Genomic DNA, 16,198 nt, shown 5'->3' on the forward strand with positions numbered 1-16,198 from the left:
TTGATTATCAAAAATAAATGCCATGAACCCATTTTAGCCCTATGTCGCCATCTCTAGGATTGCAGTATTTTACGGAATTAAACACATGTCAGTTATGTGTTTTTATAAATAGAGAAGCAAAGCCACTGTCATAAATACCAAACCCCAAAACTGACTTCTCTGGGTGTAAGAGCACCCGAATGTGTAGCAGGCGCTCAGAAGCGACAGCAACATATGCCCTAGTTGATGTTGATGCGGTAACCCCGCCTCTTTCTTCCACCTGCAGTTTGTGCTGGAGCCACAGTCGCTGTCCCTCACTCGGTGCTGAAACTGCTGAGAACGGGGGATCGTGCATTAGTACAGCGAGGTAATCTAATGTTGCTCAGACTTCAAACTTGAAAAAGGCCAGTCGTTAGACTCAAATACTCCAGTGCACAGGTTTGATTTCACTTGTTCCCCGCTAACTAAAGTTTTAAAAACTGAAACTAGCAACAGTGTCGGACAGAAAGACTGACCCTGCTACATACCGTGGATATTAAAAGAGAAACTCCATATTAAAAAGAGCAAAGTAAAATAATAAAATAATAAAAAGTTATAGTTCAGGTGCAGCGGGAAAGAGCATTCTGCATAGTTTGGTGTTTGGTGAATGACAACATTACAAAATTAAATGCTGCCACCGTACTTGGACTAACATCGTGTTTGTCCCTTTGCTTGTAGGTAGTTCCGCTGTTTGCTACAATTACGGGAGAAAAAAAACACAAACAAAAACATTAAGTTTAGTCTTCATACGATCATTAAGGAAGCCGTGTTTTTACGATGGCATTCTAGAACTCATTTAAACAAAGACAATGGGATACGCTTAAGAGGCGACATGAAGAAATGCTATTCTGGATAGCTGTGGATTAACTGGAAGAAAGAAAACTTGGACAGGGGGGGGACTCTTTTTGCTTGTGGAAATCTTATGGCCTGAAGGTAAGACACTGCAACTTTTGAAAATAATAAAAATAACGATACAGAAGGTTTGTCTTTTGCAAAACTGCACTATGCTGCACTATGCACTATGCATTATTGAATGTGATCAGTCGCGTCCTATACTGCTGTCTACATTTGTTCTTGAAACTGGTGTGTGTTTCACTGCGCACCACAAATGCGTGTTAAAAATAAGAGCAAAGCAAGACTTCAGTTTGTATTAAAGGATGTCATTGGGCATTAGTGGTTTTAGATATAACACACGCTGTGTTTTCTTAAAAAGGCATTATAAGTTATTTGTTCTTACAGTTTATCGTCTGTTGATATTTTGTTTTTTATTTAATGGACCTTATGTGAGTGTATCTGCTCACGTTATTTGTGAATGATTTATGCCATATGGTTTCTTTTTAATACACATTAAGAAACGCTTGACATAATGTCTTCTCTCTTATCAAGAGTATGCATTCAATAGTACGAAGTGCCGAAACAACGTCGTTAAATCCCGTCTTGCACGTAATCAAACAGCACATGTTGCATCTTGCTTCTCCGTCTGGAAACGGGGCAGTCAGCGTAATCACATACACCAGATAGAATCATTCATTTGAATAAATTACAGTTTACATATCAGTATTTGTATATTTTGGGTAATTAAACAACATGCTGTGTTTTTCTCTGTGTCTGTATTATATTGAATGCACTAAATACACTTGACTGAATGTTTGTAATATGTATAGTTTTGAAGATGACCTTCTACTACTATTAGTATTACTATTACTTGCATCGCTGTATAGAAAACAACAAAGTGTTATAAGGGAGAGACATTAAAACAAACAAAAAAAACAACTTGTACTCTTTAGGTAGATGACAACGCCCACGTATGTTAAATATACAGTTAGAATCGGTGTCAGCTCGGTTGCTCTTAGCAACTCAAAGTAAGATCGCGATTGGTTTTTAGGTTTTCCAATTGCTTTCCAACTGGGAGCAAAACGTTTTCTTAAGAACCTGTATTGAAGCTGACGAGTTTATTTTTCTCCACTTTGTCCTTGCTATTGTGAATGTACCCACTAATACATTTTCATCCCATCGCCTTCCCTGCCTTATATGTTCTGTTTGCAGTAATTAGACTTGGCTGCATTATAGACGCTAACTTATTATATGCCATTTAATTCAGTACCACCTATAATGTACTTTTGTTGCATTATTTATATCAGACAATAGACAATTCATCAATATATATATTTTTTTCCTTTTTACATGAAAGACTTTCACGTACCGGTAAGTATTATAAGAGATTGAGTTTGTGCAATGGGATTTAACCACTTTGGACTCGGTGACAGCCCCGGTGCGTGCAAGTTTAATTCGAGCGATTAACCAACCAGCGGTTAATAGCTTCTTACCAAGCAGGTAGAAAAATCTTTGAATGCCTGTCCCTGCATCATTCTCAATCCCAAACCTCTGTCCTCCCAAGGAGCTGGTTCACAGTCATCGAATCCACTTTATATACTGCGCATTCTATATAAACAGCACTTCTCTATGGCATTTAGAGCTAGACTTCATATCACCGTGATTCTTAGAAGCCTCGCGTTATGGCCCCAGAGATGAGATAGTGTTTTTTATTTACAGATAGCTTGTGCCCCTAAGCACGTCTATCGCGTAATTAAGCTTTAAAATGTCTTTAAGGCGAAATATGGTTGCATCAATCTTATACGGTATGGCTAGTGGCAAGTTAGGTGTGATAATGCATTCTGTGCAGTTTTGTTATTTATCTATCTAATCTCATCATATACAAGCCATTTTAAATCCAATGGTTTGACCCAAATGTTAGACTTTGGTTAAGCCTAGTGACTACATATGTATGTGTTCAAACTAGATCATTGTTTTTCAAATACAGTAATTGAAAAACAGCAATTGTTTGATGAAGCCAGTTGTTTTATGTGCATTTGGTTTACATAAAGTTTGTATGAAATGCACACTTTCAGTAATGGAACATGCACCCATAAGCTTCCTTTCCTTGAAACTGTATTTAAAACCATATGGGATCGTGCGCCTTTAATCAAAGTCAAATGAGGGTACGTAGAGCCCGAGTACAGCTGGGAAATTAAGCTTATTCCCTTTCACATACAGGCAACAAAACAAGGACAGCCATGATCTTATCTTGCGCATTTTAACAGAGGGTCGGGGTGCCTCTCTTGCATTTAGTGATATCTTTTTTATATATTATTAGGCTCTGCACTTCTGCATGATTGATAAGTCTTTTATTCAGCTCAACCCAATATATGACTGAATATTCATAATGTATTTTCGCTGCCCACAATTTATCACACCAGTGTTTAAATATTATCATCTAAATGCATTCAATACAGTGAAATACTGCATGTTAAATAATTATAGCCCCTCCCCCATGTGACCAGTTTAAAAATGTAGTGATGAAAAATATTGCATTAATCTTTCCATTCTTTCTTTACATCAACTCTGACCTTGCAATGCCCCCTTTTTCCAAATCAGAGCATACATCACTGTCTAAAACTATTTAAAGCCATCACATATAGTGAATGATGCTTTGCAGTTTTAAGGTTGTGTGCATTCATCTGTAAAGCAGTCTTTCACAGAGCAGTAAAGCCAACAAAAAAAGAAGCACATTCTCTTAACATCCATTTCACATTACTTCAGAGTGAACAACTACAGCTACACTAAATGCATGGGTGCCTGCATTATTTATGCATTGCATGTATTTGATATGTAGCCCACACTCAGGTAAATCATTCTCAGTTACAGGTGCTGTACTGTATTGCAGAAATGACCTTTGGAAAACAGGAGCATGAATGGACCGTCCTTTATAGTGACGGTGAAGCAATATGAAGCAGGACTAGATTGAAGTGGGTTACTTCATTGAAGGGATCTCCAAAGAAATCCTGTGCTGCTGGGATGCTGGGAATGGAGCTCTGTTTCCTCAATTTCCAGTATGGTTTTTGGAAACTCTGCTATAAGAGGTGCCGCTCTTTGTCCTGGTGTCCTGGCTAATCCCAGAATAATGCTTCCACTTGCTGCCAGTGACAAAAACACTTCTATTTATCACAGTTGAAGGATACAATCCTCCCCTTCCCCTCCCTCTCCCCTGTTCCTCATGTTACCACTGAAAGCAAGAATCCCTTTTCCTGGTTAAATGAAGTCTCTGATTGATTTCCTGACCAGAGAATGTAAACCAGCATGTCTGTGTCTGATTATTAAGCAGCTCATATGAATCCAAGTGACGCCATTGTGGATGGTGCAACCTCTGGTAGATCTGAAGGATGGTATTTAAAATTACTGAAAGGGTTTATATATTATGGCAAATGCTATCTGCCAAGTGGTTTATGTGGTGATTTATATGAGTGTCTTTATGCAGGTCAGGGTAAGAATCTTCTTCTTCTTCTTCTTCTTCTTCTTCTTCTTCTTCTTCTTCTTCTTCTTCTTCTTCTTCTTCTTCTATTGTCTGCTAATTCCGGTCCTTGTGTGTTTTCAGCTGTTTCTTTGCACAAGCACAAATGGAGAAGAGGGGCTCTGTTCAATTGATCTAAATGATGGCAGATATAAAACCTGACACCATTTAGATCATTAAAATAGGACCCCCCCTGGCTTTACACACACACACACACATTTACAGACAGCAGTGCACTAAGAGACTCTGATGCATTTTTACATGTTAAACCTTGGTACATAAAGGGCCCTGTTTTAATGATCTAAACAGTGGTTGTATTTCGGTCAGTCACCATTTAGATCAGTTTAATATGACCCGAGGTTCTGGGACTTGGTTATTCTGATATGAAACAACAGACATCATGGAGTGGCCTACTATCCGGTACAAATTCTGATTGAAAAAGTCTTTGAATATGACCAGAGCCGCAGTCAGGAAAACACATCGCAGTCCAGTCTAGTGAAAGAAAAACCCAACGGTAACAGCACAGGCTTGCTGTAAGCTCCACATGAGCGATAACCTTGGCCATGTTTTGTCATCAAAAACAGTAGGGCAGATCTGAATCACAGTTACTCTGAGACAATATGCAAGCAAGCAAAAGAATATTTTTCATGACTGGCTGCATCTCATATGAAAATGACAGTTGCATTATGGTGCGTAATAATGGGAGCATCTATACTGCAGTTGAATATCTCCAAAGCTTTTCAGCAAGCCTGGCACTGTGATCTTCTAGCATGTAGAAGTACTAAAAAGAAACTTCGCTCAGCCTTAATTATAATAGACACAAGCAACACCCGACAATTGCTTTAACAATCTTTCACAGCATCCAACTCAATCAACATTTAACATGCAATGTTCTTAAACAAGCCATCAGTTCTCGTTTCCCTGTAAAACTGGGGCTGCAAAAGCAAAAATATATTTGAATTACAGCCTGCTGAAGACTTGGGAGATAAATGTTTGAAAAGGCATCAAAAACAACATTCTGACTCTCTAAATGTCAGTTTAGCACAGCACCCAGACACCATTATACGAGGAAGGAACACAAAAAGGAGCCCTGCAAAACCAAATCATTGTGTCTGAAGCTTTGTGCTGCAGGAAGGACAGTGGGTAACAAGCAGGGATCACAAGAGACCTTTCCTGTTGTTAGGATACAGCTTCAGCTCGAAGCAATTGGACCTTATGAATCTAATGAGCCCATTGGAGGCCTGTTACATTCACAGTATTTTCATAAAAGCAGATGCTTCAGTTTCCCTGATGGCAATGAAACCAAACACGGTCTACTGAATACATGTAAATCAGATTTGGAGTACGGGTAATGCCAGCCTAATACTACTACTGCTACTACTACTACTACTACTACTACTACTACTACTACTACTACTACTACCACTAATAATAATAATAATAATAATAATAATAATAATAATAATAATAATAATAATAATAATAATAATAATAATAATAAAGAAACATCAATGTTATTTTACCATAATAATTAATAGCACAGTTTAACATGATCATACTATATATTATCACAATGCTTTTCCGTGCATATATGTAGTTTACAATGCTAGCCTGCTCTTTTTTTATTCATGTGCTTTTCTTTTACTATGATTTACCATGATGTACCATAGTTAACTTGAACTGGGGCTGTCAGTGCTTCAGTGTGTAACGTGTCTTCAGAGTGTATGGTTTTTCCAGAGGGATGTGCTGCTTCCTGCAAAATTCCCCACAGAGCTTACACTTTTTAGACTGCTCCTGATGTAACGTTAGTCATTTGACATGTTTTGGGGATTGTAGTCTTTGCTTAAGGATGAGTCGGTTATCTTGTGCAGTGTACAAGCTACAGCAAACTTCATTAAGTTGTGTGTTTAATCGAATTTTGAAATATAAAAGTGCCATTCATGTTTTATTTTCATGCTGTGACTAAGTGCAGATAATTACGCGACTGTGTTTTGATTCATTACAGAATAAGTCCAATCTGGTCTGCCATATGCTGCTGTAACTTGAAAGATCTTTCATGACAATTGCTAGCCTATGTCTGGTTAGTCTCTGTGATATTTTAAATTACTATTGCCATAGAAACCACAGGGCTGCTTCTCTTAAAGGCCAACGGTTGATTGCGAGACAACATTGTACTTTCCAACAGATAACCTACAAGCATCATTTGTTGAGAAGGATGGCCGTTGTAAACTCTCCCTGTGGAATTGCATTTTAGAATACAATTGAACGTGACTGTGGGTGCTTCACAGGCTATTTACATCCCAGAAAAGCCTATCACCACAACATGTTTCTTCACAATTTCAGTCCACAGTCCTGTAATAGGCATCGCAAGAGAATATGATTCGCCATGAAATCTCCCGCCATGCCCGTGAGATTTTGCCAGCAGAACGCTTCCGTCTTTCTAGCTAAAGGGGCCTGGTGCTTGGGTTTGACTTGGCATTTACCATCTCCTTGAGTGTCTTCATGTCTGCCATAGCCGTACAAAGAGATCAAGGTTCCAGCGCCGTCCAAGGAAACTTGCTGTGTATGTTTGATTACAGAAAACCCAGTGGAATTCGTGCCACTGCACGCTGCTCCATGCACCACGAGACTTCAAGCAGGTCATTCTCTTGTCTTTGTTCAGAAGGCGCTCAAGTGTTAAAAGAGATTACCACAGGGCTAGCTTGCCATTTCATTGCATGTCATATGTGTTGTGTTCGCTGTTACATTAAAAGGGCTGGGGTTTTTGTGTTTAGCTTTTGACATTTTAACACTTTACTAGAATGAAAGTAACAACTGGCAAATGTGTGTGATTTGGATCCTGACATTTATTGCATTGGCGTTGCATTGTTCTTTTTAATATGTCAAGGAGTACAAAACCCTTTTTCTTGTCATTTCAAACACTGCAATTAGTCTTTCTAATTTCTAATTTCTATTATTAAAATGACTAAGTGCACAATTTAAATTTATTTAAAGAAAAACAAAAAAAACACTAGCAGCATTGTGTTGGACCTGTAATAAAACTGGAGCCTACATGTTTTTTTTTTTGTTTTTTTTGGTATTTCTAAACCTTTGTTTTATTCAATTTGATTAAGAAAAAAAAAATGTTCAAAAGTTTCCTTCTTAGCTGTTGTGGGGTTCAAAATCAAACCTCCTGAAATACTCCCATGCCTGGAAACAAAACTCAGTATCTAATTTAGCAGGATGCTATTGGATTTCATTTAAAAAAATGATGCATTGGTTAGTACTCCTTTAACACTGATGCAGAAGTCGGTGGCATGGGTGAAAATGCACGGCTTTATTGCAAATCCGAGCCAACCTTGAGCTGATCAAGGGAAAAACTCAGGAAAGGAGCTTTTTTATTTTTGCTTTATTGCTGTCTTATCCACTGTCAATACATCGGTGCAGGGCCCCCAACTTAGTGATGTCATTGGACTAGGTCTCTGGAATTTGGTGAGATTGATGCATCACTTGAGCTCCTGCTCTCTGGATTTATCAGTCACCATAAACCCTTGACGGATTTACAGCCTTACTGCGTACAGCTTATTGATTATTATTAGTATTAGTATAATTATTAAATAGGGACAAGGGTACTCAGGAGCTTCTATCTGAATATATAAGAACATTTATATGGATATTTACTGCATAGAGCAAATAACGTTCCTAGAGATTTTTATAAACCTTGGTGTAATCTTTTTATAATTGAAGCTGCAAAAAAAAAAAAAAAACAAAAAAAAAACTGTGAGGCGGATGATGAATTCAATCTTTAATTGAAATCCCCAGCCCAACAGTAGAAACGCTCTTTGCTCCCCCTCGGGGAAGTGACTGCCAATTACTATATATATATATATATATATGTGTGTGTGTGTGTGTGTGTGTGTGTGTGTGTGTGTGTGTGCCCTTTTGAGCTGATAAACAACAGCAAACAATTTCTGCTTATGATCAAATGCTTTCTGGGCTCTGCTTTATAAATTCACAATGTTCCCTCCCTGTATTTGTGGTCTCTTATGATATCTTAAGTATAGCATCATCAGTCTAGCCTCTGCTGTAGAATTGGAAAATGATTCCCACTGCTTAGCATTGGGGTGGCTCTCCTTCACTCTTATTCAGTGCTTGAAGATACCTTGGTGAGACAGGGTTCGTGCCTGGGCTTTTCCAGTGGGGTTTTGTACCAGTAAGTTCCATAGTCAAGCAGCCAGACTCTCCTGTGTATCGGAGCAGTGCGATGAGGCAGTGCTGTATAACAAGAGAAGTATCTGTGGTATTTGGGGTACCATTGTGTTCCATTGTTGTGTACTCAGTCTGGTACATTGTCACCCCCCTCTGGGTAGAAGCTCCCCTGGGAAGGGGATATGCTGTAGATTTTCAGATTGTGGGTCTATATGGAGGTGTCTGTCTGTCTGTCTGTCACACTTACATGTTTGCATATAGAAGTAGTTTGTCGTAGTTATAGGAGTGCAGTTATTACATTTTCATCTGTGCAGTAACTGTGCGGTTCATTCTGAGAACAATCATAAAGCTGGGTTGCCACTTATTTCCACTGCAGATTACCTTTAGGACAGATCTGCATTATTCCCGTGATTTATGCATGATTCAGAGTTAATCAACACTGTGTTTCAAGATGTTAGAGAAAGTTTTGTGTGTTTCATATAGTTTAGCGAGTGCCGTTATTGTTGTATGGTTGATACTGCCCTGCTGCTTTCCCTGGATAGCAGGTATATGTTTGCAGTTTCAATTTAAATAAATAAGTGGGTTTCGACAGTGACAGATTCATCCTGTGTTGGCCATGCTGGTAGAAAAAAGCCTAATCTGCTTCAGGGCATCTCACAGTGACGTCTCACACAGAATAGAAAAAGAACAGTGAATTGATTGCAAAGGCAATGACAGGGTGAGATACTAAACATTGGCCTTTACAATATACAGTGTGTGTGTATATATATATATATATATATACACACACCTTGTTGGGATACAATTATAATATCAGTGTATTACCCAGAAGAAGCCCTTGCAGATTACCAGACAATGGGTATGGACCAATAATGGCACGGTGGTCCTGATACAGCAATGCACTGCCTGGTAATGATATGGGAGCATTGCACTGCAGGGAAACACCAGTGTATTCCAGTACACCCTTGTGAGTCCTTTGATATGTCCACCGTGGTACCATTCTACCAACGAATCGTACACACACTGTATGTAAATGTATATTGATGTGCCACATCTGAAAGCTCCAGCAGATCCGAAAAATATAGTGACACTGTTATGAGACACTAAGTGGCAGAGATTGCCTGAGGTGCTTTCACCAGAGATTTAGCCCATCCTGATAACTGTGTGTTTGTGGTGTGGAATATGTATTGGGGATTACGCTACCTGGGTACACAATATTGGGAGAATATATTGCAGGAGAGGTATGAGGCTTTCTCATGTGGAATGAGCATGACGTATCCAGCCCTCTGGATTTCTGTCATTTAAATAGGTGTCAGGCTTCTAAATCCCTTGCGCTGTTAATGATAATGCAGTTCCTTCTGGAGAGTAAAGGTAATCCCCAGCTGTACAGTACATCTGTTACATATTCAAGTAGCATCCATGTCAATCTTTCACGTGTCATTTCTTTAATGAGGCTTTCAGTTCAATTCAAGCAGCGAACTGAATCAATATGGAAGGTAAACTGAAATTCTCTGGTTTAGTGCCATTGGCATTATGCCAATGATCATGGTATTGATGAGAATGAATGTAATTATTTTGCAGTTTGGAACAGCTGTTTTAAATGTTCTAATTTCAAAGGGCACATACTGTACAGAGCCTGAAGCTACTGAGCTGTAAAAGCAGCTCCTTTTAGGATGAACTTTCTGCTCCGTTCATGAACTCTGGGTAAATCTAACACTTATATTCCATCAACCGCAAACAAGTGACAAGTCAAGGATGGGTTGTTTGAACAGGATGTGATGAGAAACAATTGATTGAAGTATACACAGTATATAAATACATAGTGAAATGAGCTGAAAAACACTACTTATCTTTTACAGTTATCAAGTAATTTGTATAGGAAAAAATGGTATTTTACTGGGGAACGTGTTGTCAAAATTGACTTTAAGGGTTACAGGTCATTGCAGTATTGATGAATAACACATCAGATGAATATGGCTATCTATTTCCTTGGTCTTGTCTTTATAATCTAGCCGGTCATAGTGAAGCTCTGGATTTTAGTCACAAATGCCGTCAGCCAGCCTGCATTAAACCACGTATAGAAAACTTGAAAGTTAGTTATGTATTGAGTTGATTTAAATAAAAAAGGGGGTCTAATAAATTGAAACTGTAAGATGAAAAAAACCTAACAAAACTAACATTGAACCATTTTATAATTACAAAGGGTGCACACTGTCAAGTGATGCATTTCCCAGATAGTTTAAGGCACAAGATCTGCATTACTTGACAACAGTGCACGCCCTGTCGTGGCTTATTGCTTAAAAGGAATAACTATCACCTCCCATGCAGCCTGGTGTCAACGGATGCATCTCTTTCACAGTCTAATATGAAGTGTAATCTCTCAGATAAACTCCAGTTTGTGGCAATAGAGTCCATACATGTCCTAATGATGCTGAGCGTTTAACCATTGGATTCCCCGAGCAGGCCACTGAACCCTGTGTGATGGAGTCAGTCAGTGCGACAAGTCTATAAGTGTGCAGGTTCCCAAGACATGCACTTTGTGTGGATCCTCGGAGGCAACGACAAGAACATCTCCATTTGACATAACCTTTTGCATGACGTGTTAACACATAAATAAGAACAGACAGTGCTGGGAGTGGGCAGGTTAAATCCAACACTATGGAGGCAGCGAGCCTTGTACTAGCTTGTAAATGCTCTGGTAACTGTATGATTTCCCAATCCAGCACTTGTCAGGGATAAGGCACACGTTGTGACCTCACACAAGCCCCAGGGTCCCGACCTTTTCAGTATAAGGGAGCTTGAGGATATCGGTACTAGTGCCCGAAGGTGAGATGCCGAAAAGGCCTTAAGTAGAGTGTTGCCCTGCTGGCCAAGTGTGTAATGTTGACTGATCATGGCACTGTGGAGGTTTATTGAGACGAATGTACACTGCAGTAAAATAGAGCTACAGGACTGAGACCAACAGGAAAGGACTGAACCCACACGGGCGATAAGAATATACAGATGTGATGGTACCAAATGCTGAGAGAGGATTATAAATGGTGGATATTCTGTTCCAATCCTCTGTTATTCATAGTGTTTTGAGTGAAGACAAATTCAGCTCATTTTTGAGAGTCATCACAGCCTGTTTATATCTCTTTGTCTCTCCTCACACATACAGGATCGAGTCTGTGCATACGATGGGAGGCAACTTGGATTGATAATATGACATTTATAATGTGAATAGAAATATACATACATACATATGAAGACAGTTAACAAATCATGCCAGACTGTTTGAACCAAAGGAACGCTTTGCTATAAACTTCCATAAATTATATTAATTTTAATAAAAAATGGCTGAACCCAACCTGAAGGTTAATTAATCCACTGTAAACAATGTTAAAATAAATTATATATATATATATATTACCATTATGCTAAGTTGCCTGTTCATTAATACTGGCACATGCCATTAAGCACAACAACAGTAAAGTACCTGTTAAAGTCCAGTGAATATTAAGAGAAACATATTCTATTTGTTGATGGTATCTCAGTGATTGAATACCTCCTGGAGACGTATGAGACACATCGAACAGACCTTTTGTTGAAATCTGTGGGCGGCTGTTTAGTAACTCGACTCTCAGCGTTCCCTTTTTTTTTTACAGAAGTGCAAAGGAGCTTTTGCTGTATATGTAATTGAAGAAGAAAACTCAACCTTTTTCACTGACGTTACAGAGCACTAACGCACCAAAAAGATGTCAGCTATATGTGCTGGCTTCACAGACTTCACGCTACCTTACCAACAATAACGTGAGGTAGTGCTAATATCCGTCTGTGAAACCCAACTTCTGTCAGGACCTGTGAAAACAGCCACAAATGTTTTCTGAGAATTCTGCAGGAATAATAAATAGACCATGCTAGTCTGGACTCGATAGTTCTACGCTCCCTTGACCCAGTGGAATAATGCATGTTTAGTTTGAAGGCTTAAAAACAAAAGACAGCCAGCTTATGAATATGCAAGCGTATGTGTGAGTTACACAAGAGCACTAGCTGTGACTGGAGTGTTTTTCAACCTATTTATCAGGAGAGTCCGCTGTTTAAAACATTTCCTTTAAGACTAAGACTACATTGACTGCTGGCTGAAACACTGAAGTTAAATAAGGCTATGATCATAAAAGATCTAGCAATGCATACAAGCAGATTTGGAAATGTACAGCTTATCACTCAGGAGCAGTTCCTTGCATGTATTTCCTCACAGCCGTTCTCCTTTTCAAGATATTCTTAAGGGATTGCTCATCATTGTGTCATAACAACAATTTTTTCCATGTTCAGCAACACAGATAGCTAATCTGTTTACAAGAGATGTACTGTCATTAAAACATGCAAGGTCGACTGCATAAGATATGTTCTTGCAGTAGATTATTAATGGATCAGTACATATTGCTTTTGTGCACGATATATGTTTAGATTAAAACATTGGACATAACCACCTAATTCCTATACATCTGAGTATTGCAGAGAGAAAAGACTGAACCAACATTTCATCAGGGAAATCGTATTTTGGCATTTACTAAGTTAATCTACAGTAATATTTATTTTGAAATGATTAGGAATATAATGGAAATTGATTCAGGCTTATTGCATAACTTCATACAGTGTCTTCCACCCAACTCACTTTTCTTAGCATATGAGCACATGGCAGTATGGAAAATTATAAAAAGCTTCAACACGAAATGGATTGAAATGCATAGATGAACACCAGTGTGTCCCTGATCATCACACTCCAGTGAATCATGTATATCCATGACTATGTAAAACACCTGTAAGCTCATCACACGACTGATAAAAAATAAAAAAGTTAAATGAATGAAAATGTCCTGTGCTGTCGCTTACAGCATAATACAAGAAGGCGGGCAGATCTTATTTCATCCATTCGACAATATTGCTGCATCACTGGCTCATACACTGTAGTAATCACATTTGATGTACTCATAATGTGATGTACATGCCAGATGTACATGCCAGATGTGTTGCATGTGAAGTCACCACACCTGAATCAAACATCTTAAATTAAAAGGACCATGTACCACCAGCCTTGTTTTTGCAAGACTGTAAATGAGTGTAATACGAGAAGCATACACTGGCACACACAATTCAATTGCATTATGCAAGCATCTTTGGGGGTGAAATGTGTGTGTGTGAAAAGAAGTGGAACATTAAAATTTGCTAGCAGTTGCCATGCTTTCAATGAAAATATTCCATAGAGATGGTGCAATTGTCCTAGTGATTAAAACCAATTAAAACCCTGATTCAAGCTAGATGAAGCCATTCAAATCTTCCTGCATTGGAAACGTTTGATTAGTTGCAAACATGTATGTTTTTGCATTACGATGTTTAACTCTTTCAATGCTGCAGACCTGTATATAGATTTAGGACAGAGAACTACACCTGATAAAATACATGCGCGATACTGGACTGCAGTTTTAAAATTATATTTGAATATTACTTAGAGCTTTATTATTAATAATAATAATAATAATAATAATAATAATAATAATAATAATAATAATAATAATAATAATAATAAAACTCATTTAAATCTTGTTGCAGTTCCCCTCAACCATGTTGAATTCTACACTGAAAAAAAAAATTATAAAATCAAATCCTCGCTATCAGTTTAGTAGATTCTTCGATAGTTGAACATAAAAACCATTAACCATGCCTTAAAATGAAATCAGTATGTCTGTAAGACTTCAAACTGCGACTTCAGTTACCACAGTCAGTTATCAGGTGAGACGGCTTGCTGTATTGGCTTCTTGTGCAGTTCTGCTAAACCCGTGCTATGTTTGAAGTTGATTTTATTAATAAAGTAAGGGAACTCCAGACTGTGTTTAATGTATACCCAACGGAAATGTGTGATTAAACAGCTGTGGATCCCCTGGCAATAGACCCAACATGGCACTGGATTACTGACAAGCCTGTGTTCATAGGGAGGTGAGGAGAACATCATAAATAAAGCATTCCCCTTGACCCGTATTAACCTGACAACATGCCTGATGTTATAGGATTGATTATGAAGCACTTGATTTTCTTTAATTAAACTGAGACGCTAACGGCTGTTCAGTCTCAATGACGACAAGTCGTCAGATCACTTTTTAATTTTAATTTTCTAATTAATAACTTACATGGCCACTGATTTTTTTTTAAATTTTTTTGTTTGCATGTCTCACGAATCCCTGTAAGCGTCTTACTCCTACCCTAGTCTCACTAAATAATGCACATAAATCACATGTTAAATAAAGTGCAGGGCAGTCATGTGGTGCTAATCTATGTGGGTCGTGCATTATTTAGGGAGAGTGACTTCCACTGACATTCAGAAAACCACAAGCATTCATATTTGGTACAGAAGCCATTATCTGCATTACCGCTGCAGAAGATATTAATGTTATTTCAAACCTAAAAAGAAAATTGAGTATTAAAGTGTTTTTAGGTTATGTTTTGAAATGCTAAGGGTGCTAAGATGATCAGTGAGTCAGGTTAGTGAGGCCAGAGATGGTAAACACGTCGTTATTTTAATTGAATTAATCTTACAAGGAAAGGTAAATCATATACAGTCTAATCCACCTGTTCAACGCTTTGGAATAAAAAGGAGGGTCTGAAAATAGGATTATATAGTGAAGTACAGGCCCTAGTAAGTAAGATTTCTATCAGCATTACTAGCACTAAATCACTGTTGACAATTCAGCGTTGGCATGAACGCTGACTGATGGAGAGGCAATTGGATGAGGTCACTGAAATGAATCTTACAGTTTAAAGCATGTCTTAAACATTTTTAAATCGCTTATTGATCTGGGTAACTATTGCTGCGTAACCAAGGTTAACGCCACATCTCTGCGTTGTTTAACAAACCACTGACTTAGTCAAAGGATTTCAAAGATGCTGTTGCCGAAAATGTGCTGAACATTCTCCTCACTGTTTTTCATTTTGACTTGAACAAACTAAAATCCCCATTGACAACAGTATTGATTTACAGTCAAACAAACAGTATTACCATGGTTACAGGTCACTAGAATAAGTATTTCCATTTAGCAAGCACAGTATCGTTAATGGCTAACACTTTACACAAAGTGTCTCCAATTACTGTGTATTTACCTAGACGCTCCCGCAGTTTGGAGAGATATGAACAGCATGGACTGCTTTACCTCATTGCACTACAGAAGGGCTTCTCAAACTCGGTCCTGGGGACCCCCTGTGTCTGCAGTTATTTAACTAGACCCTTAATTGAACTGATCATTTGCTTAATTAGACCTTTGTGCTTGTTTTCAGCTCTTAAACAGTTGCAGATTTCAAGTTAGCGGTAACATTTTGTAAGTAACTTGATCTCTGCAACTATTTAAGAGCTGAAAACAATTAAAAAAAGGTCTAATTAAACAAATTATCAGTTCAATTAAGGGTTTAGTTAAGTAATTAAGAGCTCAGTTGGAATGAAAACCAGAAAACACAGGGATCCCCAGTGGTCTGACAATGTTTAGAGTCCTCACACTTTCCAAAGGATTTCCATGTTCTTGATGATTGAGAAATTCTGTTGTCAGTGTAGCTGTAAAATCAAACTCACGAACGAATAGCAGACATTTACACCATAAAGCGTGTGCGTCATTGTGT

General features: G+C 38.2%; 1 protein-coding gene across 1 annotated transcript in view; it reads left to right on the forward strand.

The window, feature by feature from the left end:
- Positions 1–311: 311 nt before the first annotated feature.
- The window catches only part of LOC131707322 (D(2) dopamine receptor A-like), a 38,200-nt gene continuing 22,313 nt past the window's right edge, over positions 312–16,198 (forward strand). Inside the window, exon 1 of the mRNA XM_059009756.1 lies at positions 312–951. The gene's annotated coding sequence lies outside the window, so the exon portion shown is untranslated. The remainder of the gene's footprint in view (positions 952–16,198) is intronic.

This window comes from Acipenser ruthenus, chromosome 39 (genome assembly GCF_902713425.1).
Source record: "Acipenser ruthenus chromosome 39, fAciRut3.2 maternal haplotype, whole genome shotgun sequence".
NCBI lineage: Eukaryota > Metazoa > Chordata > Actinopteri > Acipenseriformes > Acipenseridae > Acipenser > Acipenser ruthenus.